The 26,522-nt window shown below is 40.5% G+C and overlaps 2 non-coding genes across 2 annotated transcripts; both read left to right on the top strand.

Annotated features, from left to right (window-relative positions):
• Positions 1–14,174: 14,174 nt before the first annotated feature.
• On the top strand, positions 14,175–14,279 carry LOC145596393 (small nucleolar RNA R71). Its single transcript, XR_014103232.1, has one exon. It is a non-coding gene; the product is annotated as a small nucleolar RNA R71 (small nucleolar RNA).
• A 10,261-nt stretch (positions 14,280–24,540) lies between these two features.
• On the top strand, positions 24,541–24,646 carry LOC145596281 (small nucleolar RNA R71). The gene has a single exon (XR_014103134.1). It is a non-coding gene; the product is annotated as a small nucleolar RNA R71 (small nucleolar RNA).
• The last annotated feature ends 1,876 nt before the right edge of the window (positions 24,647–26,522 follow it).

Here is a 26,522-nt window from a genome sequence, read left to right as displayed (position 1 = left end):
ATTCTGATAGCGGGTTCAGAATTATTAGAAGGCTAATATATTTAGTAAGGTCAAGTGATCGGAATGCCTGGGTGGAGGCCGCTTCCGATCAGTAATATTAATATAATTAATATTACAGCTAACTCTTGACTGAACCCTTTGGGTCACACCCAAGCAAATATATGCGAACCAACTCGACGAATTAATTCGGAAGAAATTAATTCGTCGCCTGAGTGTTAAATATTTAGACGTCGGTAATTCGAGCTTATAGCGTCGAAACCGATTGTCGGAAGTCGAGTCAAAATGATAAAAGACGAGACGCGCAAAATAATAATAAATCGACCATATTCCCAAAAATACCCCTAGCATCGGAGTGCCCCGAGCATCCGAATGCTAGGGGCAAAATGTCCTAGTAAAGGTGGCTAGCAAGCACCAAGCCGAGCCATGGCTAGCTGGTGCGAGCTAGCGCACCGTGCTAGCAGCCACGGCCGGCCGCGGCTAGGCACAGCAGCAGCCGCGCCGCGCCACAGCAACAGTCGCACCGCGCCACAGCCGCAGTCGCACCGCGCCACATCAGCAGCTGGGTGCGGGCTAGGTGCGGGCTGGGCTCGGGCCGGGCTCGGGCTTGGCTCGTGGCTTGGCTTGGGCATAGGGCCGTGGGTTAAGGGGAAGTATGGAAAATGGGAGTAAGTGAGTGAGGACATGTGGCACAAGGAGAGTACTGAGTGGGGAGCAAGTATGGTCCCCTACTCTCCATGTGGTCCTCACCAACCCATCTCACATGGTAATGCCACTTGTAGATTTATTATTAGTTTGCAATTTTAATTTAATTTAGCTTTAAATTAATTTATGGAATTTCATGATCCCACATTGATGGGATAGAAATTCCCACTCATACTTTCCTCTATAAATATCAACCTTGGGATTTTGAGTATAGTGCTTGAGTGGGAGTTAAAAAGAGCATTCCATAATTTTTGGGAAAACTCTTAAACTCATATAACACTCCGGTTTTGGTCGGACCTTGCTAACCCCAAGGTAGTAGACCTTAAAGTTGTGTTCGCCCTTTTGTGGGTGGATACCGTCGGAGGCGCGGCGCTTGACGTGCTCGTAGCTTTCAAGTAAGAGCCCCGGGTTTTGGGCGAAGCTCGCTTTGAGGGTAAGATTCGTTATCTTTTCTTTGTGATTATTTATTTATGCTTTATGATTTTAATTATTGCGAGTGCTTCCTCGGGTGGGGTATCGGAGCCCCGCTCGTTTATTTTTATAATCATGTTTTTCAAGGTTTATTTTTGGCTTTATTTTCTGGTTTATGTTACTATTTAAATTAGTAGCTCGGTTTTATTTATTTAAACCCGTTTTTAATGTCGAGTTTGGCCCAGAACCCAGATTTTCGCCCAAGACTAGTGAATTTTGGGTGGAAAACGTGTTCTGGAAAGGATTTTATCCCAAAAGGACTGTGATTTTAGCCAAATTCTGACCAGAAATGCCTTTTTCGAGGGGTTTTTCGTTTTTGACGAAAAATTTTAAGTCTTTTCTAACCTTGAAATTAATGGCATAAATTGTTGATTATATGGTTGATTATTTGCATTATTTTCTGCATTTTTATGTCCCCTTAAAGCACACTTACTTGGTAGTATTTGATGTTTAAAGGTTGATTTATTTTCACATAATTGCAAACTAATTGCTTTTTAGTGTGAAAATTTTATTTTTGAGGCTTCCTAAGTGTTAAAGATTCAATCTTTATTTGTGATAAGTGATTGAAACTTTAAAAACCACTAAATTCCATGTTATTTTGAGTTGAACTTTGTTGTTTTAATAATTTTGAGTTGATTGGAAACATAAAGTTTCGATTTTTGTGATAAAAATTTGGTTATCTTCATGTTGGAAGACATAATTTTCAAGGATTCACAAATTTTAGATATTGGAATTTTCATTTGAACATTAAAGTTCATATTTTTCCAACTTCCCTTTACTTTGTCAAATTCTCAAGTTTAATTTAAATTGATTAAATTGAAAGTGAGAAATTGCCTCAATTTTATTTTGCACCAAGCTAAACCAATTTAATTAACGATGCTTCTTAGAATTATTTTGGTTATTGCACTTTGAAAATTTTATTAAGTTAGACTTGTTTAAAATTTTATTTTGCTCACTAAATTAGTTCTAAAATTAATTTAGAATTAATTATTTCTGTCTCGCGAAAAAGGGATCAAATCCCAAGGTTGTGGCACGCAAAACGAGGCAATGCACCACCATGGCGAGTCGGGCTGCACAGCAGCCCGTATGTGGCTGCCAAGGTGGGTGTGCCGCCTCGCTTGCAGCCACACGCGCGGCAGCAGCCACGCACAGCAGCAGCACACGCGAAGCAGCAGCAGCCACGCGCAGCTGTGCCGTGGCAGCAGCTCGCGGCCGTGTGCCGTGGGCCGTGTGTTCGTGGTGTATGCGTGTGCGTATGCTTGGTGCGGTGAGGTGACTAGCCGTAGTAGGCTTGATGTTAATTATTTTGCCGTTTTATTTATTTTAATTAATTTTGTTTATTTTAATTAAAATTTTGGGAGGCTAGTGATCGGGATTTAGTAGGTCGTTGGGACTACCAACCCAAATCAAATTAACTACTTATAACCTAGACTACCCTGATACTAATATAGCGGTAAGTATAGGGTCGAACCCAAAGGAAGCATGCAAGCTAAATATCAAATTCACTAAGCAAGAGTCAAGGAAAGGATAATTTTGTTGGTTTTTGGATAAAAAGCACTGAGACTACAAACAAGCAATTATAAAGAAGATTGAAAATCAAGAGAGAACGACGCTAGGGGTACGAGGGTGTCAAACATGAATAGAAAGAGGTGAATAATGATAGTTATCATGAAGAACATGCCAAAGAACACAAGATCCTACCTAAACAATTCATTCTCATGCAATAGTCTAGGCAAATCAATGAAAGAGCCCTATGCTAATAGAATTATTCTCATGCATCCTATTAGACACTAGCAAAATCAAGAGAATAAAAAGGCACAAATCATAAAACTCTATTTTAACAACTCATTTTCATGCAATCATCAAAATAGAGGTGATCTTAATCTAGTTCAAATCATTTTCATGCATTTAAACTAGAAGGTAATCAAATAAAGTGCAACAATAATCTCAACCCATTAAAAATCATATCTTTCATCAATTTAAGGCATGTATTCAATCCAACCATCATCATTCATCCAACATTCAACACATATTTTCCACCCCTATCCCCTAGCTAAGAAATTAGCCTAGAGAAGGGAGATTAAACATGATGATAAAACTAAATGAAAACAAAATAGACATGGAAGCAAACATGATCAAAAACATGCAATGAAAATACCAAAGATGTCAATCCACAAAATAGATAGAAATAAACAACTAGAGTGCAAATAAACTAAGCTAAGAGAAAGGATTAGAGATTACGAAGTAGGCAATGGTAGAAAGATTAAAACTTGCAAGGTTGCTTGATTGATTGAAATGAAACTTGAACCAAAGTTGCATACATGAAGAAAACTTGATTAAGACTACACTTTCTCTCTCTAAGATTAGGGTTAAAATGTTTCTAAGTAATAATAGATGATAATACAAACTTGAATAGGAGTCTATATATATGAAGCATAAAAGACGGAAATAATAAGCCTTGGAGAGCCTTCTAGCTTGCAGCCGCGTCCTCTACATCGTGGGTTACAGAGTTGCTAAATCCAGACACCCGCGCCCGCGGCATGAAGACCCACGCCCGCGGCTCCAAGGAGATGCCATCTTCTTCTAAGGAGAGGCCGCGGCACAGCATCAGGAGGAAAGTCAGGCTCGACCTGCCGCGCCCGCGGCTTCTGGTGCCGCGCCCGCGGGTCAGGGAGGAGAGCCCTCTCCTGAGGCGCGGCACGGCATCTACTGAATGACTGCCTGTCTGCCCTGCTCAGGTCCCCGCGCCCGCGGCATCAGGCTCCGCGCCCGCGGCTCCCCTGCTCTGCCAAACTTCCATCTTTGATCAACATATCCCCACTCTAAGTCTAGCCAAGCTTTCAATGGTTCATCTGAAAGGGCCAAAGATCTACAAAACAAAAGAAAAAGCTAGAAAAGACAAGAAAAAGGGAACGAAAGAAAGAAAACACGAGAAAGGCAAACAAAGAAAAGAAGAACAAAAAGGGAAGGAAAAAGGGGCAAACAAGCTACAAGTAGGAGGAAAAATCCCGTAAAAGGAGCGCTAAACCGTGGCATAAATGCCACTCATCAAATTCCCCCACACTTGCTTCTTGCTTGTCCTCAAGCAAAGGAAACCTAGGCAAAAGAAAACACAACACAAGAAACATGACATGACAAGGTTTGAGAAAATCAATCAAGTACCATGATGAGAGATGCTCAATTCGGACTCAAATATAATGACATTGATCAAAGAATACTTACCTTTCTAAATTCAAGAGGGAAAACACGTTATAAGATGCTCAAGGTTGAAAAAGACAAACCTAAGCTAAGCATAGAGAACTAATGATTTCATCCTCCGCCCTAGCCCCATCCAAGACGGTCCACGTTCTCTCCGCTAGCTTCAATTCATCCCCTAGTTGGCTCCTCATGATTCCGCGAGGGAACTGGAAAAAATTAATTCTATGTGGAACAATGAGGCTATCCCGACATCTCCATAGGGTTGAAATCCATCTCCCTCCACCGTTTCCTTGACCACGCCCCCCTAAAATACAAGGGTCTTAGTTAAGGTTGTAATGCCATGGCTAAAGGTTAAGGTTGGGAATTAATTTGAAAACTTTGGTGGAAACTCCTAAGTGAAGCATAAGAGTGGCCATCTCTCAATAACAACATAGGAATCTAACCTAAATTTCAAATCACAACCTCCAATACAAATTACATGACAATACTACTCTTTTTTGCAAGATTTTCATTCAACTCAATTTTTCCTTCTCTTTTTCCTTTATTTCTTTCCTCAATTTTTTTTTTTTTTTTTTTTTTTTTTTTTGAATGGTGATTGGTTTTCATAACTTACAACTTCCTTTCCTAACCCTTTTGCACACTTTTTCATGTATAGACTTTCAAGACCTCATTCGAACCAAATTGCACAACTTCCTTGCTTAAAACCAAGACTCTCAAACTCGAACCTCACAAGCCGATGCTTCACTAACTACAAGGGTTGGTAAAACATAGGCCGCTAGGTTTGTAATGTGGTTTAACCAAGAAAGGGGAAATAAGGCTCAACATGGCTAACAAGAAGGTATATGTAAAATAAAAACCAAATTTGTAACAAAACACAAGGAAAACAAAGAAAAATGAGAAGAAATGCCCTCTTCCTCCTCTATAGTTATATGATCACGATCTTGTGAGCTAGATACCAACACAAGAATTAAGACACGCATAGTTAAGGATCCAAAATGCCGCTCAACAAAAGTGATGGAGGCTTGAACAATAAACGCTCACACGGGATATGGAAATAAGCAAATACCAACCAAGGGAATCCTATTCACTACGGAGAGCAACACCATCTTACCACTTTCCCGTGAACTAGGGGTTCAAACGTCCTCAAGAGTTCTAAACCGGGCTACCTTAGCTTAAATGTGTCTAGTTCAACCCTAAGCACTCTCAAACCGTGAAGACCCTCTTCAACTAGGAAGGTAAGCATTCAAAAACATGTCATCACGAAAGCATATAGGTTCACATGTCCAAATGACCGAGCAAATTCTCACCGAAAAAAATTTTCACTTGTCATGATCATGAATGTCACACAAAAGAAAGAAGAAAACAACACACAAAGAAAAAGGAAGAGATCAAATAGGTTCATAAAAGAGGCATGTAAATCATATAAATCCCAATCGACATACAATGATTGTTGAATACAACATCAACGATCCCAAGTTCCTTAGAACCAAATCAAACAACCTTGAACCATTCAACTCTTCCTAGACTAAACCTAAACTAAGCACTCAAAGAAAAAGGAAAAAGGGGAAAGGAAAGATCTCACCCCAAATGTCTCTTAAAGAAAAATAGAGCAACCAAACCATTTACCAAGGCTCCAAAGCTTCAAGAGTTGCTTCCATCGATCTTCAAGGCTACATAAAAGAGAGAAAAGAAAACAAAAGCGAACACTAAACCAAGAAAAAAAGAGTTAGTAGAACGGGGAAGAAAAACATAAGAAAACTAAAAACTTGGCCCATGGACAAACTAACTATCGAAATCATCATCAAAAGCATCATCATCATTAACTCATCATCATCAAAGGAAATACCACACAACAACCAACTACAACCCGACGCTTAAAAACAAGACTTCAATTCGCAACAAAAGCTTTTCAAACCTTCCCACAAGTCCTTAATGTCTTCCCCCACACTGACTCGAAAATACTCCCATTTGATTCAAATACACCCCCACACTAAATACGAGCATCGACCTTGATGCTTCACATGCAAATGAAAAGAATAAGGGAGGGACCAAAAGGGGTGGGGAAACATGCATACAAGGGGGGGACTAGCGGCCACTAGGGCCGGCACCATCATCCCTAGGTGGGGTGGGTGGTGGCCCATGAGGGTCCCAACCACTGGTATAACCGGGAGGGAACCCGTAGTGACCACGGAAAAGGTCAAGCTGGGGCTGGGTCAACTAATCGAAGGACTCGGGTTGCACCAATGGTGCGGGGTGCTCGGGGTGAACATAGTGGTAATCGGGGTCACCTCTATAATCACTCCCACCCGAGACACGGTAGTCATAGTGACCGGACTCGTCAGGGAAGTTACGCCTAGGCACATCGGGGTTCTCAACACCCTGCCAGAAAGGGTACGTAGGGAGGTTGTCACCGTTCCATGACGCCACGGGCCCTTGTTGGGGCGGTGTGTATGGATAGTTGACAGGAGGGTCGACCTCCCCCCTACGCACACTCAAATTGTATAAGGCGTTAGTTTGAAAAGCATTGTTTTGGTAAGAGGCATACATACCTTTCTTGCAAAGTTGCATGTTTTCCATTTGCGCCCTCATGGCCGCCATATCTTGTTGAGAATCGGGTTATTGTTGTTGTTGTTGCTGCCTTCTTCTTCTTCCTTGTTGTTGTTGTTGGATATGTTGTTGTTGTTGTTGTTGCTCCGCTACTTCATCCTCTTCTTCTCCTTCCATCCTAATCACATCATCCTCCTCGAAGACCTCCTCTAAATCAACATGCACATTGTTAGGGAGCACCCCTGAATCCTTCCTCACCCACCAAGGGTGTTGTGCTCCCTCTCTTGTATGAGAGGTGTACTCCGGTCTCGGTAGGAAGCAATGATGTTGCCGAGAAACAAGGAGGCTCCACACTCCCTCAACTCCCTTGATGCCCCGGATGAATTGCATTGTCTTCAATTGCTTCTCATCAAGCAAAATGTCACTTTCATCCCCTTTTCCCACTATGGCGCATGACCTCAATTTATCCTCATGGCCACACTTTATGGCCAACCTAGTCACCATAGCTCCACAATGGATCTCTCCACTCTTGTTACCCAAGACAATGGCTTCGACACATTGAGTGAAGATGAACCCCAAGTTGACTCTATGCCCCAAATCCGGCATTGTTGCAAGCCAAAGTATCCTAATCTCCTCCAAAGTTATCTTCCCCAAGTCTTGTTTGTTGAAAACCATATACCCAAGTATGCGGTGTAGCAATCTCAAGGCCGGATGCATGATTTCACTTGCCAAAGAATACTTGGCATCAAAGTTGTTGTGCCGGGAGATATGCTTCCACCATCGGCGGGGGTTGTAGTCCGGGAGTTGGGCATATTCGGGTAGGAGGATGTCGGCATTGGGGTTGAGGTCAAGGTATTCATTGAACTTGTGGAGGGACATTGTCTCTTTTTTGTTGAAGAGTTGGAAAGAGACGGAGATATTATTGTTCCCCGAGGTGTGTTTCTCAAAGGAGGCAAGAAACTCAAGGGTAGGTTCTCGGTAGGTGTTGTATGTCTTGGTGACAAAGTCGGTTAGCCCTAGGTTTTTAAAGAGGAACCAACATTGCTCGTCAACACTAAGCTTAGTGGTTATGGTTTGGTCTTAGTGTTTAGTGGGAAGGAGTTTTCGGGATTGGAGGACATCATAGTTAGCTCGGTGTTGTCGGTTGGAGAATTTTAGAGGAGTCAAAGGTGGTGGGGGTTCCACATTTTGTTGTGCTTGAGAGGATGATCCTCTTGGTTCCTTTCCACTCTTCCTCTTCTTTGAACTACTACCAACCTCCATTCTCCCTCTTGTTTTTTTTTTCTTTTTACTCTTCCTTCTCAAGGGGAACAACACCAAAATCTTACTCCAAATCAACCAACAACCACAAGAAACACCACACAACTACCACAAATATCACCAAGCAACCACCACAAACAAAATACTTCACAAGACAACACAAATTAACCAAGAACACAACAAATAATTCCAACAAACAACTCACAAAACCAATCAACAAAAAGTTAGAACAATACTAATCCACAAAAATCATCAAACCATACATAATAATTTCCAAATCAAAAACTCAAAAATTTATCATGAAATTCATCCAAAGTTGTATAATAGTTCAATAAAAACTAGAAAGGAGAGAATTATACCAACAATGAAGCCAAGAATCTCCTCCAACTAGCTTTCAAGACCAAGACCTCCCAAAACGCTTCAAGGAGTAACAATGGTGGAAAAATTAATTTTTTTGGATTTTAAATGATGGAAAGTGGAAATGGAACATGAATTTGATGATTTAAGGAAGAAAATTGTGAGTTTTTAGAGTGAAATTGATGGATTTGAAGTAGTTAGGGTTGGGGTTTTGGGGGTTTTTTAGAGAGAGAGTGAGAAAAGGAGAAGGAGAAGGCGAAATATGGGAAAAGGAGAGTCGGGCTGCTGCATTTGATTGTCGTGGGAGCTGTAGAACCCGCGGGGCCGCGCCCGCGGCAGCAGGGCCGCGCCCGCGGGTCCTCTGGCAGCCGCGCCCGCGGGTCCTCTGGCAGCCGCGCCCGCGGGTCAGGGAGGATAGCCCTCTCCTGGGGCGCGGCTGGCCTTCTACCGACAGGTTTGAAACCCCTGTCCTCATGGCCCCCGCGCCCTCTCCTTTGAGAGTCGCGCCCGCGGCAGCTGCAATTCTTCTTCACTTCTTTCTTTTTCTCTTTAACTCGAAATTAGCTCAAAAATTCATCATCATAGGATCCCCAAAACCCAACCATACATGCACCATGAGGCAAGTACCTACAAATAACAAGAGAAAGCCATAAGACAAACCATGAAACAACGGAACTACCTAAAAATAAGGAAAATAGAAAAGAAAAGGGTTAAAAAGCCGGGTTGCCTCCCGGGAGCGCTTCTTTATAAGGTCATTAGCTTGACCATGATGCAAATTCCTTCAAATGAGAGGCTTAGGACCCAAAGGGTCAAGCCTTAGACACTCAATCACACCGACTTCTTCCTTGCAAAAATAGTGCTTCAAACGAGAGTCGTTCACCATGAATTTGTTCTCGTCGGCATCCAACTCAAAAGAACCATAAGGAGTGGTCTTTGATACAACGAAAGACCCCGACCACTTGGATTTGAGCTTGCCCGGGAACAAACGAAGCCTTGAGTTGAAGAGTAAGACTTTGTCCCCAACTTTGAAGCTCTTGTTCCGGATATGTTGGTCGTGCCACTTTTTTGTCTTCTCCTTGTAGACTCTTGAGTTTTCATAGGCATCATCTCTAAGCTCCTCGAGCTCGTTGAGCTTCAACAACCTCTTTTCACCCGCCAACGACAAATCCATGTTTAGCTCTTTGATGGCCCACCAAGCTTTGTATTCTAGCTCGACCGGCAAGCGGCAAGCCTTCCCATACACCAACCTATAGGGGGTTGTACCAATGGGAGTCTTGTATGCTGTTTGAAGAGCCCAAAGAGTATCATCAAGCTTTAGGGACCAATCTTTCCTTGATTTTTTTACCATCCTCTCAAGGACATTCTTGATTTCTCGATTTGACACTTCCACTTGCCCTTGCGTTTGAGGATGGTAGGGTAACCCAACCTTGTGATGAACACCATATTTCTTGAGGAGAGCTTCCAATTGCTTTTTGGCGAAATGAGACCCTACGTCACTGATTAGAACCCTTGGTACCCCAAACCTAGGAAAAATTATCTTCTTGAGAACAACTTTGTGGTCATTGGTAGGAGAGGGTATAGCTTCTATCCACTTCGTCACATAGTCAACCGCTACTAAATTGTAAAGGTTCCCACATGAAGAAACGAACGGACCCATAAAATCCACTCCCCACACATCGAAAGGCTCCACCTCTAGAATTCCTTGTTGAGGCATCTCGTCCCTCTTAGTGATGCCACCACTTCTTTGGCATCGGTCACATTGCATGATGAATTTGTGAGTATCCTTGTGCATTGAAGGCCACCAAAGTAGAGATTAGGAAATTTTTTCTACCGTCTTGTCAACACCACCATGTCCCCCACATGGTAGTGAGTGACAATGCTCAAGGACCCCCTCAATTTCATGGTCGGGGACACATTTCCTAAATAGAACGTCACCACATTGCTTAAAAAGGTAGGGATCATTCCAAAAATATCTCCTCACTTCTTTGAAGAACTTTTTCCTTTGTTGAGAAGAGAATTCCAGAGGCACTACTCCACAAGCAAGGTAGTTGGCAATATCGGCATACCAAGGTGTAGAAGACGCTACCATAGCCATTAGAGCTTCGATCCCCATCTCATCATTGATCGGAACAACCTCCTTGTTTTCAATTGGAAGCCTTGACAAATGATCCGCTACATAATTTTCGCTCCCTTTTTATCTCTCATTTCCATGTGAAAATCTTGAAGAGAGAGAACCCACCGGATCAAGCAAGGCTTCGCTTCCTTTTTAGTCATGAGGTATCAGACCGCAATGTGGTCCGTGTACACAATAACTTTGGAACATATGAGATAAGATCGGAACTTATCAAAAGCAAAGAGCACGGCTAGCATCTCCTTCTCCGTTGTTGTATAGTTCTTTTGAGCTTCATCAAGAGTTCTACTTGCATAGTAGATGACACATGATCTTCCTTCCTTCTTTTGACCAAGGACAGCACCTACTGCAAAATCACTCGCATCGCACATTAGCTCAAAAGGCAAGCTCCAATCCAGAGCTTGCACAACAGGAGAAGAGATGAGAGCCTCCTTGAGCTTACGAAATGCCTCAAGGCAAGCCTCATCAAAGCTAAAAACAACATCTTTTTTGAGTAATTTGGTCAAAGGTTTGGCGATTGAGGAGAAATCTTTTATAAACCTCCGGTAGAAACCGGCATGCCCAAGAAAAGCACGTACTCCCGTGACGGAAGTAGGAGGGGGCAATCTCTCAATCACCGAAACTTTGGCCGGATCAACCTCAATGCCATTTTTTGAAACTTTATGACCGAGGACAATGCCCTCCTCGACCATAAAATGGCATTTTTCCCAATTCAACACCAAACTCGTCTCTTGACACCTTTGCAAAACTCTTTCAAGGTTAAAAAGACAAGTGTCAAAAGACGAGCCACCAACACTAAAATCATCCATGAAAACCTCAATTTCTTTTTCAAGCATTTCAGAGAAAATAGAAGTCATGCATCGTTGAAAAGTAGAGGGAGCATTGCATAATCCGAATGGCATTCTTCGGTATGCAAATGTCCCATATGGACATGTGAAAGTAGTTTTCTCTTGATCGCTTGGATGGATAGGGATTTGGAAAAATCCGGAATATCCATCCAAGAAGCAAAAGAAAGCGTGGTGAGAAAGCCTTTCAAGCATTTGGTCCATGAAAGGGAGAGGAAAATGATCTTTCTTGGTGTTTTTGTTCAATCTCCTATAATCAATACACATTCTCCACCCGGTCACCGTCCGGGTGGAGATTTCCTCTCCCTTTTCATTCTTGACAATGGTCATTCCACCCTTTTTGGGAACCACATGAACCGGGCTCACCCACTTGCTATCGGAGATAGCATAGATGATGCCCGCCTCACGTAGTTTCAAAATTTCTTTCTTGACAACCTCTTGGAGGTTGGGGTTCAACCTTCTTTGAGGTTCAATGGAGGTGGAATGATCATCCTCAAGATGAATATGATGCATGCAAAGAGAAGGACTAATTCCCTTGATATCATCAATGCTATACCCTATCACATCCTTGTATCTTCTCAAAACATCAAGCAATTTTTTCAAATTAAGTTCATCAAGGGTAGAATTGACAATAATAGGGTATTTTTCCTCCTCATCAAGATAAGCATATTTCAAAGAAGGGGGGAGGGGCTTGAGTTCTACCTTGGGAGGAGGCTTGGAACTCTCTTCCGATTTTTCCTCCATTGATTCAAGTTCGATCTTTCCTTGTTCATCAACTTCCTCCTTTGAGGATTCCTCCATTGCCATGACAAATTCTTTGGCTTCTTGAGAGTGGAACTCTTCATTGCATGTTAGAGATTCCACAATTGGATCTTGAGGCTTCATCATAACCCTTCCCAAACGGTCCAACTCCTCATTCACAACATCAACACGGTAGCACTTTTCAACCATAGGGTTCTTTAGCAACTTTGAGAACTCAAAAACTATCTTCTCATCGGCCACTTCACATGTAATGGTGTTGTTTTTGCAATTGATGACCGCCCACAAAGTCTTAAGACCTTCCCGACCCAAGATCAAGGGTGTATCCACATCTTCCTCCATGTCCATCACTACAAAGTCACAAGGCACATAGATGTGTCCCACTTGAATTGGATCCTCAAGTTCTCCACAAGGTAACTTCACCGAGCGGTCAGCTAGTTGAATGGTCTTCCTTGTAGGGATCATCTCAATATTGAGTTTTTGAGCAATGGATAAGGGGATTAGACTAACACTTGCTCCAAGATCGGCCAATGCACCCCTAGATTCCATGTTTCCAATTTTCACCAGCAAAGTGAAACTCCCCGGATCTTTCTCCTTCTTGGGCATTTTATGTTGAACAAGAGCACTCACTTGGTGTGGAAGGGTGATAAGCTCATCATTGAGCTTCCTTTTGTTGGTGAGGATGTCCTTGAGAAATTTGGAGTAAGATGGCATTTGTGTCACTACTTCAAGAAAAGGAAGATTGATGTGCAAGTTCTTCATCATACTTAAAAATTTTGCAAACTTGTCATTCAACTTCCTCTCCGCAAGCCTACTTGGAAAAGGAACCGGTCCATCAAGGTTCCTAGTCTCACTAGGAATTGAAGTTGTCTTCTCATTGTTGAGCTTCTTCTTCTCCGAACTTCCTTCGACTTCATCACCTTCTTCTTCCTCACCTCTCCTATCTTCATTCACACTCTCTTCTCCTCCCTTCTTTCCCTCACTATCCCCCTCATTTGGACCATCATAGGATGTTCCCGACCTCAAAGTGATTGCCTTGCATGTATCGGGTTTTTGGTTATGAGAAGGGTTAGGTTGTGGTTGTCCGGGTAGAGTTGATGGTGAATTGAAAGGAGCCCTCTCGGCCAATTGAGCTAGTTGTAAATCAACCATCTTGTTGTATGCCCTTATTTCTTGCATTTGTTGCCCAAAAGTTTGCATTTGTGAATGCATAGCTTGAAGGAGTTGTGTGGGTGTTGGCTCCGCTTGAGGTGCTTGTTCTTGATTTCTTTGGGGCCCTTGGGTTTGATTGTTGTATTGGTTTTGGTTGTTGTATTGGTTGTTCCTAGGGTAGCTTCCTCTTGGGTTTTGGTTTTGAGATGGAGGTGGATTTTGGTATTGGGGGTTGGAATTGTAAGAAGGTTGAGCTTGTTGGCCCCATTGTTGAGGTTGAGATGCAAACCCGGGTGGTGGTTGTCTCCAAGCTACTCCACCACCACCTCCTCTAAAACCGTCTTGTCTTGTGTTGTATGCCGCCACATGCTCGGGGCTCAAACCTCCACAATAAGATGTATCATGGTTCGTTCCTCCACAATTTTGACATGAGAAAGAGTTGACTTGAGAAGAGCTTGCTCCACCACTTGAGCTTGCATTAACACTTGTGTTCAACTTTGAAAGCCCTTTTGTGAGTTGCTCAATTTGATGTTGCAATTGATCGACCTTCTCCAATTCATACATCCCACCTTTCTTCGGTGCACTCCTTCTTCTACCTCCCTAAGAGTAGTTCTTTGCTACCTCCTCGATTGTTGCTTCCACTTGATTTTGAGGGATCTTGATTAGTTGTCCACCCGCCCCCGCATCCAAGTTGGCTCTAGACATGGGCTCCAAACCATCGTAGAAAATCCTCATGAGCAAACTTTGATTGTATTCATGGTGAGGACATGCTTGTACCAACTCTTTGAACCTCTCCCAAGCTTCATTAAGACTCTCATCCGCTTCTTGTTCAAATGATGCAATCTTCCTTCTCATCTCGGCGGTCTTCTCCTCGGAAATGAACCTCTTCAAGAATGCCTTAACTACCTCCCTCCAAGATGTGAGTGAGTTAGGCTTCACTTGCTTCAACCACTTCTTTGCTCTACCCGAAAGAGATTGTCGAAATAAATGCATCCGGATGTACTCTTGAGAAACTTGGTTGGTTTGAATCATGGCACATAGCTCAAGGAATCTATCAAGGTGCTCTATGGGATCTTCACTTGTAGAACCCGAAAATTGCTCCGATTGAACCATTCTTGTATATTGGGGATGAATTGTGAAGTTAGTCTCCGTGACGGGTAACAAAATCCCTCCCGTGAGCTCATAATCCTCCGGATTACCAAACTCACGAAATAAAACATCATCTTCTTGTCCCGCCATTGATTCACTTTGCGAACTAGAAGAATAAGAATCACTCCCACTATCAATTATAGCACCAAGTCCTCTCCCTTCTTCTTCAAAAAGCCTGCGGATTTGTCTCAAAGTTCGGTTGATCTCTTGGTCAATTTGATGGGTAGGTGGTCCTTGAGATCTTCTAAGCATTCACCAAAGCTAAGGAAACAATTAGCAATGACAAGTATGATTGAACAAAACAAAACAAAAAGAAAGCAATTAAAATTACTCTAACAAAAGCAAATTAGACACCAAACAAGCCGCTTCCCTGGCAACGGCGCCAAAATTTGATCGGGATTTAGTAGGTCGTTGGGACTACCAACCCAAATCAAATTAACTACTTATAACCTAGACTACCCTAATACTAATATAGGGGTAAGTATAGGGTCGAACCCAAAGGAAGCATGCAAGCTAAATATCAAATTCACTAAGCAAGAGTCAAGGAAAGGATAATTTTGTTGGTTTTTGGATAAAAAGCACTAAGACTACAAACAAGCAATTATAAAGAAGATTGAAAATCAAGAGAGAACGACGCTAGGGGTACGAGGGTGTCAAACATGAATAGAAAGAGGTGAATAATGATAGTTATCATGAAGAACATGCCAAAGAACACAAGATCCTACCTAAACAATTCATTCTCATGCAATAGTCTAGGCAAATCAATGAAAGAGCCCTATGCTAATAGAATTATTCTCATGCATCCTATTAGACACTAGCAAAATCAAGAGAATAAAAAGGCACAAATCATAAAACTCTATTTTAACAACTCATTTTCATGCAATCATCAAAATAGAGGTGATCTTAATCTAGTTCAAATCATTTTCATGCATTTAAACTAGAAGGTAATCAAATAAAGTGCAACAATAATCTCAAGCCATTAAAAATCATATCTTTCATCAATTTAAGGCATGTATTCAATCCAACCATCATCAGTCATCCAACATTCAACACATATTTTCCACCCCTATCCCCTAGCTAAGAAATTAGCCTAGAGAAGGGAGATTAAACATGATGATAAAACTAAATGAAAAGAAAATAGACATGGAAGCAAACATGATCAAAAACATGCAATGAAAATACCAAAGATGTCAATCCACAAAATAGATAGAAATAAACAACTAGAGTGCAAATAAACTAAGCTAAGAGAAAGGATTAGAAATTACTAAGTAGGCAATGGTAGAAAGATTAAAACTTGCTAGGTTGCTTGATTAATTAAAATGAAACTTGAACCAAAGTTGCATACATGAAGAAAACTTGATTAAGACTACACTTTCTCTCTCTAAGATTAGGGTTAAAATGTTTCTAAGTAATAATAGATGATAATACAAACTTGAATAGGAGGCTATATATATGAACCATAAAAGACAGAAATAATAAGCCTTGGAGAGCCTTCTAGCTTGCAGCCGCGCCCTCTACATCGTGGGTTATGGAGTTGCTAAACCCAGACACCCGCGTCCGCGGCTCCAAGGAGATGCCATCTTCTTTTGAGGAGAGGCCGCGGCACAGCATCAGGAGGAAAGTCAGGCTCGACCTGCCGCGCCCGCGGCTTCTGGTGCCGCGCCCGCGGGTCAGGGAGGAGAGCCCTCTCCTGAGGCGCGGCGCGGCATCTACTGAATGACTGCCTGTCTGCCCTGCTCAGGTCCCCGCGCCCGCGGCTCCCCTGCTCTGCCAAACTTCCATCTTTGATCAACATATCCCCACTCCAAGTCTAGCCAAGCTTTCAATGCTTCATCCGGAAGGGCCAAAGATCTACAAAACAAAAGAAAAAGCTAGAAAAGACAAGAAAAAGGGAACGAAAGAAAGAAAACACGAGAAAGGCAAACAAAGAAAAGAAGAACAAAAAGGGAAGGAAAAAGGGGCAAACAAGCTACAAGTAGGAGGAAAAATCCCGTAAAAGGAGCGCTAAACCGTGGCATAAATGCCACTCATCAGCTAGGCCTCAGTTTTGAGCGGCATTGGCAAAATTTCTTTTTGATAAGTTTGGGTGCTACCGACTTAATTAATTAGATTAATTAAGGAAATGCGGAATTTAGTGGGAGCTTCAATTATTAATGACGTAAATTATATAATCAGTTAAACAACTTTGACTAGTTTTAAATAGGCGTGTTAATCGGATTAACCAGTTAGATTAGTTACTAGTGCGCGCGTTGTTTAAATGCATTTTACTTGTTTTTAATTTTGTAAATTGCATGGGCCATTCACAAATAGTGAATGGATGAATGGAATATATATATTCTCTCTCACATGTTTTATGAAATGGCAACTAGTGGGACTCGACTAGGATAGAAAATACGGACTATGTGCCGTTATGTATTTTTGTAAATCTAAATACGGTCTACGCACCGTTAAGTATTTTTGTACTTTAATATTTAGATTATTCCTAGTTGTAGACACTAGTTTTTGCATAGTTTGGTTAAGTCTTGAAGACGGCGTATCTTGGAAGACAAAGCATTGAATTGCAAATGAAGACCTTTTGAAGATATAAAGATTTCAAGGGGTCATGCTAGTTGCCAATATGCATCTATAATTTCACTTTATATTTTATGCTTATATATATATATGTGTGAATTATTCGTTAGATGCATGTTTAGGTTTTCTTGATGTTGCGATGATTAGTTAAGTTCACTTAAATCAACCAACATAGAAATCCTAGGTCCCTAATAATATTGAGTCAAACTTGCCTTTCCAAAACAACACTTACTAACCGGACGATGGTGATGGTAGGCTACGCCAAAGCGAGGTGCCATCACTTCTCTAAGGGGCATAAGGCACACCGGGTGTGCACGTTGGTTTTGGTTTAACTCATCGGTATGAGTCAGGAGTCCTCACATACCGTGGCAAAAGAGATACATCGTCAAAGATGCATTAGATGCGACGATTGTCTAACCAAGAGTGGCTTAGAGCCATTAGCAAGGCAATGCTTACCCTAGAAGATCGAGTGTTTAAGACAAGCCAAAGCATGCTTAACCACTCTTTGTTTCTTCGGATCTTGGAATCGCCTTATTTTCACTAAATAGGGATAATTTTTTTATGCGTAAATAAGACGTTTAAGAAGATTGAAGTTTGCATGAATGCTATTAAATTTCAAACTTATTATGTTCTTGATAAATGGTTATACTTTTCACGTATATTTATAGTATTCTAAATCAAATAATATTGTTTCCATGATTGGTAAAGGAAATCCTTGAGAATAGATCTCAAAGACAGGAAAAGCATTTCTAAAATACAATTCTCATAAATGACTTTTATAACTAAGTCCGAAAGGACGGTTGGACATCATGTATTCAAAATACTAGGTAGTCTTGATAAAACATGAGGTATTGAGTTGCAAATTCAAGATTGTCAATGTTTGACAACCAACGTATCTTTTCGCATCATACATAATTGAGTAGGACTCATTGATGTAGTAATTCGAGTAAGAATTAATGGAAAAGATGGAACTTTGTTTAACGGCGCACTAGGTGCTTGATTATGCCTAACAAAGTATAAGAGTCAAGGTACTTACAGAAATGATTCTTAAAGTAAGATTATGAGATATTGTATGATAAGAAATATAGGAAAGAAGGAACGAAAAAAAGGAATTAGATTTCATTTCAACTCACGAGTTCATGTTATTGTAGTTTACTTAGCAATTCGTTTTCTTCATAAGTATCAGATACTGCTTGAGTGTTCCACTATGATAGTGACCTCAAACTATTGAAGTTAAGCTAAGTTATCGACTTACAAGCTTAGAATGAAGCAAGAAGAGCTACATTAGTTGTAAGGTTGTATGTTTTGTTTAAAGACCTTTTAAGCCAAAGGCTGGAACAAGTAATGGTTATTATGTTCCATAATCAGCAATTGATCCGTTTACACACGGAAAGACTCACATCCAAAGTAATGAGCAATAGTTGCGAGATTTATTTGAATGGGATGGTTATCCAAGCGTTGAGTTAAGAATGCTTGATTATAAACAAACATTTCTCTAACATGATAAACTCACTAAGTTCAAGTCAAGAGCTTGATTTGTGTTCCAAACATCTTTAGCAATGTCACATCGATGAGAACGTACTCAAGGATCTATTAGATAGGCTCTTGATAGTTGCTCGAATTGGAATCGTTCTAAGACAAGAAAGTCTTACTTGTTGAAACCGACAAAGCAGAGAGCTATTGTTCTTGGTATAGACAATTGACTCCGAAGGCTAAAGAGGATTCAATTACTTCAACGTTTCACAAAGAATTTCAAAGGATATGGCTATATTCATCAAATGTGAACAAACTTGACTTGAGTAGCTCAAGAGTTTAGTGAAGTACAGAATCGACTTGGCAAGATATCAAAACGTCTAGATTAGATCGAGCGATGTTTGCTTGAGCCAAGCGTGACTATCTCAAAGTTATGAATGGAAATTTTCATAAATAACTCCACAAAGAACATGGTGTGTCTTCACAGAGACCTCGGCGTCATTTGAAAATGACTCGAACGAACATGGTTCACAACCCTTCCTATAAAGTTTCTTAAAGATTTGCACAAATGACTAATGTTACACTAAACAAAATGTCGAAGCTAAGAAAGGACGCCATATTTAGTTATGGATAGAAATAACTTCTAAAAGTCTTTTCAAGTATATGTCTAAGGCTCTTAGTCTCAGTGGGAGTTCACTAGCTCAGTGGGAGAAAAGTGGCTCAGTGGGAGCTAGGTGGCTCAGTGGGAGCTGAATGGCTCAATAAAGACTAAGATAGCTCAAGTGGGAGCTAACTGTTTGTTTCACAACGAACTTTTACCAAAGACAATATACATGTCTCTTTGTAAGCATTCAAGTGAGACTACGGGCATTACCTCCACATCCTAATTGAGAACATAATGTTTGTTTCTCTAAGTGGTGTCTTTCTGGAAAGTAACATGTTTCCAAAACGACAAGTGGGAGGAGAATAAACTCGATGACCATCGAGCTTAGCAACAAACTAGAACTGAGAATCTCGGAAGACCTTAAAGGACTTCATGAGAATACTTGATCAAGAATACTCAAAAGGACTTTACAAGTGCCTTAAAAGAGAATTCATTACTCACAAAACATTAAAAATGTTGGAGTAAGATCAACATAATAAAAGGGCTTTGAAAGCGCCTTAAAACTCAGTGTTTGATGCAATTGCCCCATATAGGTATAGAATTAAACAAAGGCTTGGATTGAATCCTATAAATTTTCTATTAAGTTAGAAAAAAACCTAAGACTTACAAGCATACTATTTACTATTAGATAGTAAAAGAATAATGTCTTGTAAGATAGCTACGACAAATCCAAATTCCGAATAATGGTTAAAAGCCATGAAAATCCGAAATAGACTCCATGTTTGAAAATCATGTTTGAAACTTGATTAATTTGCATGAAAGGTGAAAGACCCATCGATTGCAAATAAGTTTTCAAGGATAAAACTAACAATTATGGAAATGTATATGCATACATAGCTAGATTGGTTGTAAAGGATATAATTAATTTCAAGTTGATTTTAATAAAAGCCCATTCACCAATCGGAATGCTCAAGTCTTTTCGTGATTGATCTAGCAAAATTGCGCATATGAAATATGGCAAAATGGATACCAAAACCGCCTCCCAAAATGGAATTTTGGAAGTGACTATGGAATAATCTAAGGGTTTTGAAAATCTAAATAATGCTAGATTTGAAAGCAAGCACATGGAATCCGTCATGGGATTAAAGGAAGCATTGCATGAAGGAATTGGAACGTGTTTTCTCATACAGTTAATAAGAGGATTGACTTATGGAGAAACATAGAAATTCTGATGAACAAGAAGTTTAGTGGGAGCAAAAGTAATGGTCCAACAAGATGTTTACGAACTCTTTTGTGAAACAACTATCAAATGCTAAATGCTTAGATTTGAAAGTATTTTCGACAATGGACCGAGCTAAAGACGATACTTAGTACATGTTGGGAATTAAGTTCTATGGTATAGACTTAATTAAAATGTTTAAATGAGTAAAGGAAATTACCATGTTAAACATGAAGAACTTTGAAAGGCTTTCGACCCATATGTATGAAGCTAAGTAAATGTTTGAACTAAGTATAAGCTAGGGTAAGTACTAAATCAAAAAAGAAAGACTCTAGTAAGAGACTTTCAATCATATCATATAGCGAACAATTTGGTAAGACTCAGTGTAACTGTATGAGCTAAATGTCACATGGATGGAATAAAATTGAGAATCATTCTAGAATTAAATCCATCATGTAAAGCTATGATATGGAATCGTCAGACGACTTACTTGCTTAGAGCATGTGAAGTACGTATATAATACCAATCGACGTTAATCTAAGTATTAGATCATTAGATTATAGTCAAGAACATCCATAGAACTTAGATAAGTAGTTGGATGAAGTTCTTGACGCATGAAAACAAATATAATTTGAGTTTTGATGTTGCAAGCACAAACCTTAACAAGGATTAGATCCTTAGCAAGGAAGCCATTTATAAGCACGAGGCAAAAAGCGTTGTGGCTTGAGAATTGTAACATGGATGTGCATCCATATATGATGTGCGAGAATCTAAGGAAAATTTCCATGATCACAAGTGATTAGGGTATCCAAAATCGTTGTGAGTCGCTTGGAGTAAAACCCAAGCAAGTCATCATCGGGGAGTCTACAAAAATATATGTTGAGAATAGTGTTGCCTTAAAGGCAAAAATAAGATAGATGTTAAATGGAAAGGTTCGTTGTTGAACATTAATGATTGTAGGTTGTCAAGTAGAAGGTCTCAAATCATGAAAATGAGTGGGAGCCATTGCTTAGACAATAAATCCTTAATCACATGTAATCCATTAACACTCTCAAAATTTTATCATCTTATTATGGAAATGGTGGACAATGAAGATGCTAAGATTTGCAAAGTAATTTTAACTAAACCTTTGCAATAAGTGAACGACAACATTCATAATTGCATGAAAGAAATCAAGCATATCAAATATGGGTGTGATTTCTATGAATGTTTTATGAAGAGTATTACTCTTTAAACATTTGGGTAAAACCATTTATCATAAGATGAAACATTGTGAAGTTTCATAGTGGAATAAAATATTTCTAAATATTCCACAAAACTATTTAATTGTGGTTTAGAATTAAATAATGAGTCCATTCGATTTTCATAAATATTCAAAATAGGGTATCAAGTCAATGGCTTGGATAAAGAAACACCTATTAAGTGAACATTGAATATTTTAATCGAAAATTATCCCTAATCAAGGTCATATTTTATGGACGAATGATGACCATCAGAGATTAGTGTGTAGTACGATTTGTAGCACCGTTTCTTGTGCTATGAGGGTACAAATCATTTGCACAGGTACTGGTTTAGAACCATACTGGATCGACCTATGAGGATACTTTAAGAGATTTAAAAATCGTCATAAGTATTTTCTCATTATTACTATCGGAACTCTTTTCCTTTGACCATGAGTAGTGGGAGATCTCTTGTTTGAGTACTGGTCCGCTTTGGTATCCGCCAAACGTCTGCCGTAATTGGGGATTATAAAGACAGATATCAGGCGGGTGAGTCCTCTTAGTAAGAGAAGCTACATTACAAGACTGGAAATGTCCCCCTACTAACAATAGGGAACATGTCTTGTTGTTTACAAGGCCTCACGAAGAGCGCGTGAGACTGTGAAAAATGCATGGCCGTGCTCAGATGGATTTTAGAAATCATCTGCTTATTGACAGTCAAACTCGGATTTCGAGAAACACTTCTGGACGTAACAGAGATGACTAGTAATCTTACTCTGTAGTTCATGAAGAGACATAGGATAAGGGCTATACACTAAATGCACACTTGTCCGGAAGGACAAGTGGGATATTGAAAGGAATAGTGTCCTTCGAACAAGTGAATTATTCTGATAGCGGGTTCAGAATTATTAGAAAGCTAATATATTCAGTAAGATTAAGTGATCGGAATGCCTGGGTGGAGGCCGCTTCCGATCAGTAATATTAATATAATTAATATTACAGCTTAATCTTGACTGAACCCTTCGGGTCACACCCAAGCAAATATATGCGAACCAACTCGACGAATTAATTCGGAAGAAATTAATTCGTCGCCTAAGTGTTAAATATTTAGACGTCGGTAATTCGAGCTTAGAGCGTCGAAACCGATCGTCGGAAGTCGAGTCAAAATGATAAAAGACGAGACGCGCAAAAAAATAATAAATCGACCATATTCCCAAAAATACCCCTAGCATCGGAGTGCCCCGAGCATCCGAATGCTAGGGGCAAAATGTCCTAGCAAAGGTGGCTAGCAAGCACCAAGCCGAGCCATGGTTGGCTGGTGCGAGCTAGCGCACCGTGCTAGTAGCCACGGCCAACCGCGACTAGGCACAGCAGCAGCCGCGCCGCGTCATAGCAGCAGCCGCACCGCGCCACAGCAGCAGCTGGGTGCGGGCTAGGTGCGGGCTGGGCTCGGGCTTGGCTTGTGGCTTGGCTCGGGCCATAGGGCCATGGGTTAAGGGAAAGTATGGAAAATGGGAGTGAGTGAGTGAGGACATGTGGAACAAGGAGAGTATTGAGTGGTTAGCAAGTATGGTCCCCTACTCTCCATGTGGTCCTCACCAACCCATCTCACATGGTAATGCCACTTGTAGATTTATTATTAGTTTGCAATTTTAATTTAATTTAGCTTTAATTTAATTTATGGAATTTTCATGATCCCACATTGATGGGATAGAAATTCCCACTCATACTTCCCTCTATAAATACCAACCTTGGGATTTGGAGTAAAGTGCTTAAGTGGGAGTTAAAAAGAGCATTCCATAATTTTTGGGAAAACTCTTAAACTCATATAACACTCCGGTTTTGGTCGGACCTTGCTAACCCCAAGGTAGTAGACCTTAAAGTTGTGTTCGCTCTTTTGTGGGTGGATACCGTCGGAGGCGCGGCGCTTGACGTGCTCGTAGCTTTCAAGTAAGAGCTCAGGTTTTGGGCGAAGCTCGCTTCGAGGGTAAGATTCGTTATCTTTTCTTTGTGATTATTTATTTATGCTTGATGATTTTAATTATTGCGAGTGGTTCCTCGGGTGGGGTTGTTTTCGCGGTGAGTCGGACTCACCAAACCCCAACACTTTGAACATCATTTTGAAAATCTCCCCTACCTTGATTACTCCAATTACCCTTACCATGACTTTAGCCGGATTTTTTATTATGGTTACCATAACCTTGGTTATGATCCCCATATTCTTGGCCATGGCTTTGATCATTACAACAAAAGTTAATATGGTTACCACAAAATTCTTGGCTCACATGGTTACCATAACCACTATTTTGGTTATAATTATCATAGCTCCCATGATTGTGATAATTTTCCCAACATTCTTTTGAGCATTAAATCTAGGTCCAAAATCATTATTTTCATCACAATTCACATGAACATTCTCATATCCATCATATCTATCACAAGGGACATTAGGGAAATTAGAAGCATTATGATCATTCTTTCCACATAAATCACAAACCAAGCATTCTCTTATCATGCAACAAGAAGCAAAAAGAGGGTTAGAGTAGGAAGATGTACCTCTCCCCTTAAATTTGGAGGGAAGACTAGAAGCTTGTGAAGGACTCTCGAGCTTGGTCTTGAGAGAATTCACCTCCTTTCCTAACTTCGAGACCAATGTGGACAAATCGTTGACGACATAAGATTGATCGATTGAGCCACTTTTGCTTGCCGATTCCCTCTCTACATCATGCCAATCCATGTAGTTCCTTACTACATCATCTATTACATCCACAACCTCTTCTTCCGTTTTGTTCATAATCGGCCCTCCGGCTCCGGCATCAAGGCTCGATCTACCTTGAAAGCTCAAACAACCATAGAAAATTTGTATGACTTGATAGGCTGGAATTCCGTGGTGAGGGCATTCCCTTTGGTAATCCTTGTACCTCTCCCATGCTTCATAGAGATTCTCTCTAGGCAATTGCTTGAAACTTTGGATTAAGGCTCTAGCCTCCGCCGTCTTCTTTGGTGGGTAGAAACGGGACAAGAAAGCTTTTGTGACTTCATCCCACATCCTAAGGGACCTTGGCTTTACCTCCTTGTCCAACCACTCTAAAGTTCTTCCAATGAGAGAAAAAGGGAAACAACTTGAGCCTTATATATTCTTGAGCAGCTCCGGCTACCATGATTGTATTACAATACTTCTCAAAATCCTTGAGATAGTTGAGAGGATTTTCACTTTTTGTGCCACCATATTGTTTCCTCTCAATCAAGGTGATCATAGCCGGTTTGATTTCAAAATCACCATCCGGGATCAATAATGGAGCAATCCCGCTCTCATACTTGTAAGCGCCCGGAGTGCCTAACTCTTCAATGTCACTCTATGAGCTTCTCCCATGTTCACTTGCACACAATCTCAAACAAAATTATTAGTAGCACGGCTACAAATGTAGCCTAAAAGAAAATCTTTTTGTATTTTTCAATAAGATGGAATAGACTCAACAACAATACACAATCACGACACCATTCCCCGGCAACGGCGCCATTTTGATCGATGGTGAAATGGTAGGTCGTTGGGCTACCTTCCCCAAACGGTCAAACAAAATTTATAAACTCAACCAACCCCTACACAAGTATAGTAGCAAGTCAAGGGTTGAACCCAAAGGAATAGTGATTGATAGTCTATTGTCTTGCGCTAAGCTATTCCGAAGTCAAAAGTGGGGTTGTAACCTAAAACTAGAGTTAATGACAACAAATAAACTTCTAGAAAATCAAGATGATAAACACTAGGGCTAGGATCCACATGCATTCGTAATGGAGATGGCTAATTGGGAGGTCAAATCAACTAAGTCAATCAATGTGAGGGAAAATCAATCATGCAACCAAAAGAGCATATCAAGCTATTCTCCTAGAGGTCTAACTAGCGTCAACTACGATAAACTCTAGCTAGAAAACATCACAAGATACCTCAATCGTGTATATGAAAGCCACATATCAATGTGAACTTACAATGTAATCTAGTGCAACAATCAAAGTTAGCTACTCTTCAATTAATCACACACATGCACATGATTCATCAACCAAGTTTAATCAAATCATCAACTCCATCAATTATCCCCAATTAACACTAATCCATTACTCATACATGCTTCACCATTACCCTAGCAAGTAAACTACTCACTAATCATAGTAATTAAGATCAAAACACAACTAATCAACAATTTCATCATGATTATAATAGAAATCTAAAATCAATACAAAACTCAATGAAACTTCTCAAACATCAAACAATCAACAATCATATGAAAAACAAATGAAATCAACTAAAATCAAACTTATATTGAAATCAAATATGAGTAATCCTTACAAAACTTGATCAAAGATCAACATGAATTTCTCTCTCTTCAAACTAGAGTTTCTCTCTCTACAAAATATGATCAAGCTCTAATTCTCTCTCTAAAAATCTAATTAAAAATCTATGAATGAAATCTAATATGAAAATCTAATCAATTCCATCTAAAAATAGAAGGAAACTACTATATATACAAGGGAGAAGTCGGTTATGACGTCGAAAAATAGACCCACGCCGGTGCGGCCGCACATAGGGGAGAAGAGGAGGCGCACGAGCATAAACCCAGGGGGGTGCGCCCGCACGCGCCTCCTGTGCGGCCTCACAGACCCCCTGTGCGCTCGCACCTAGGAGGGTTTCCTCCTTTCCCTTCTTCGACCTTGATCATCCTTGTGCAAACAACTTGGTGATGGTGATGAACATCAAAGTAGGCAGCAAGTATATGGGCATTTTGGTGGGTTTGAGGCATAGATGATGCCCCCACCGCATGCGTGCACCGGTCTTGAAACTTGCCTTTCGAGTTCCTCTAGACTTGAAGCT

The sequence above is a fragment of the Chenopodium album genome, chromosome 19 (assembly GCF_948465745.1).
Source record: "Chenopodium album chromosome 19, dcCheAlbu1.1, whole genome shotgun sequence".
Classification (NCBI taxonomy): Eukaryota; Viridiplantae; Streptophyta; class Magnoliopsida; order Caryophyllales; family Amaranthaceae; genus Chenopodium; species Chenopodium album.
Note: the sequence above shows the minus strand (reverse complement) of the source record. Positions and strands in the feature narration are given on the sequence as shown.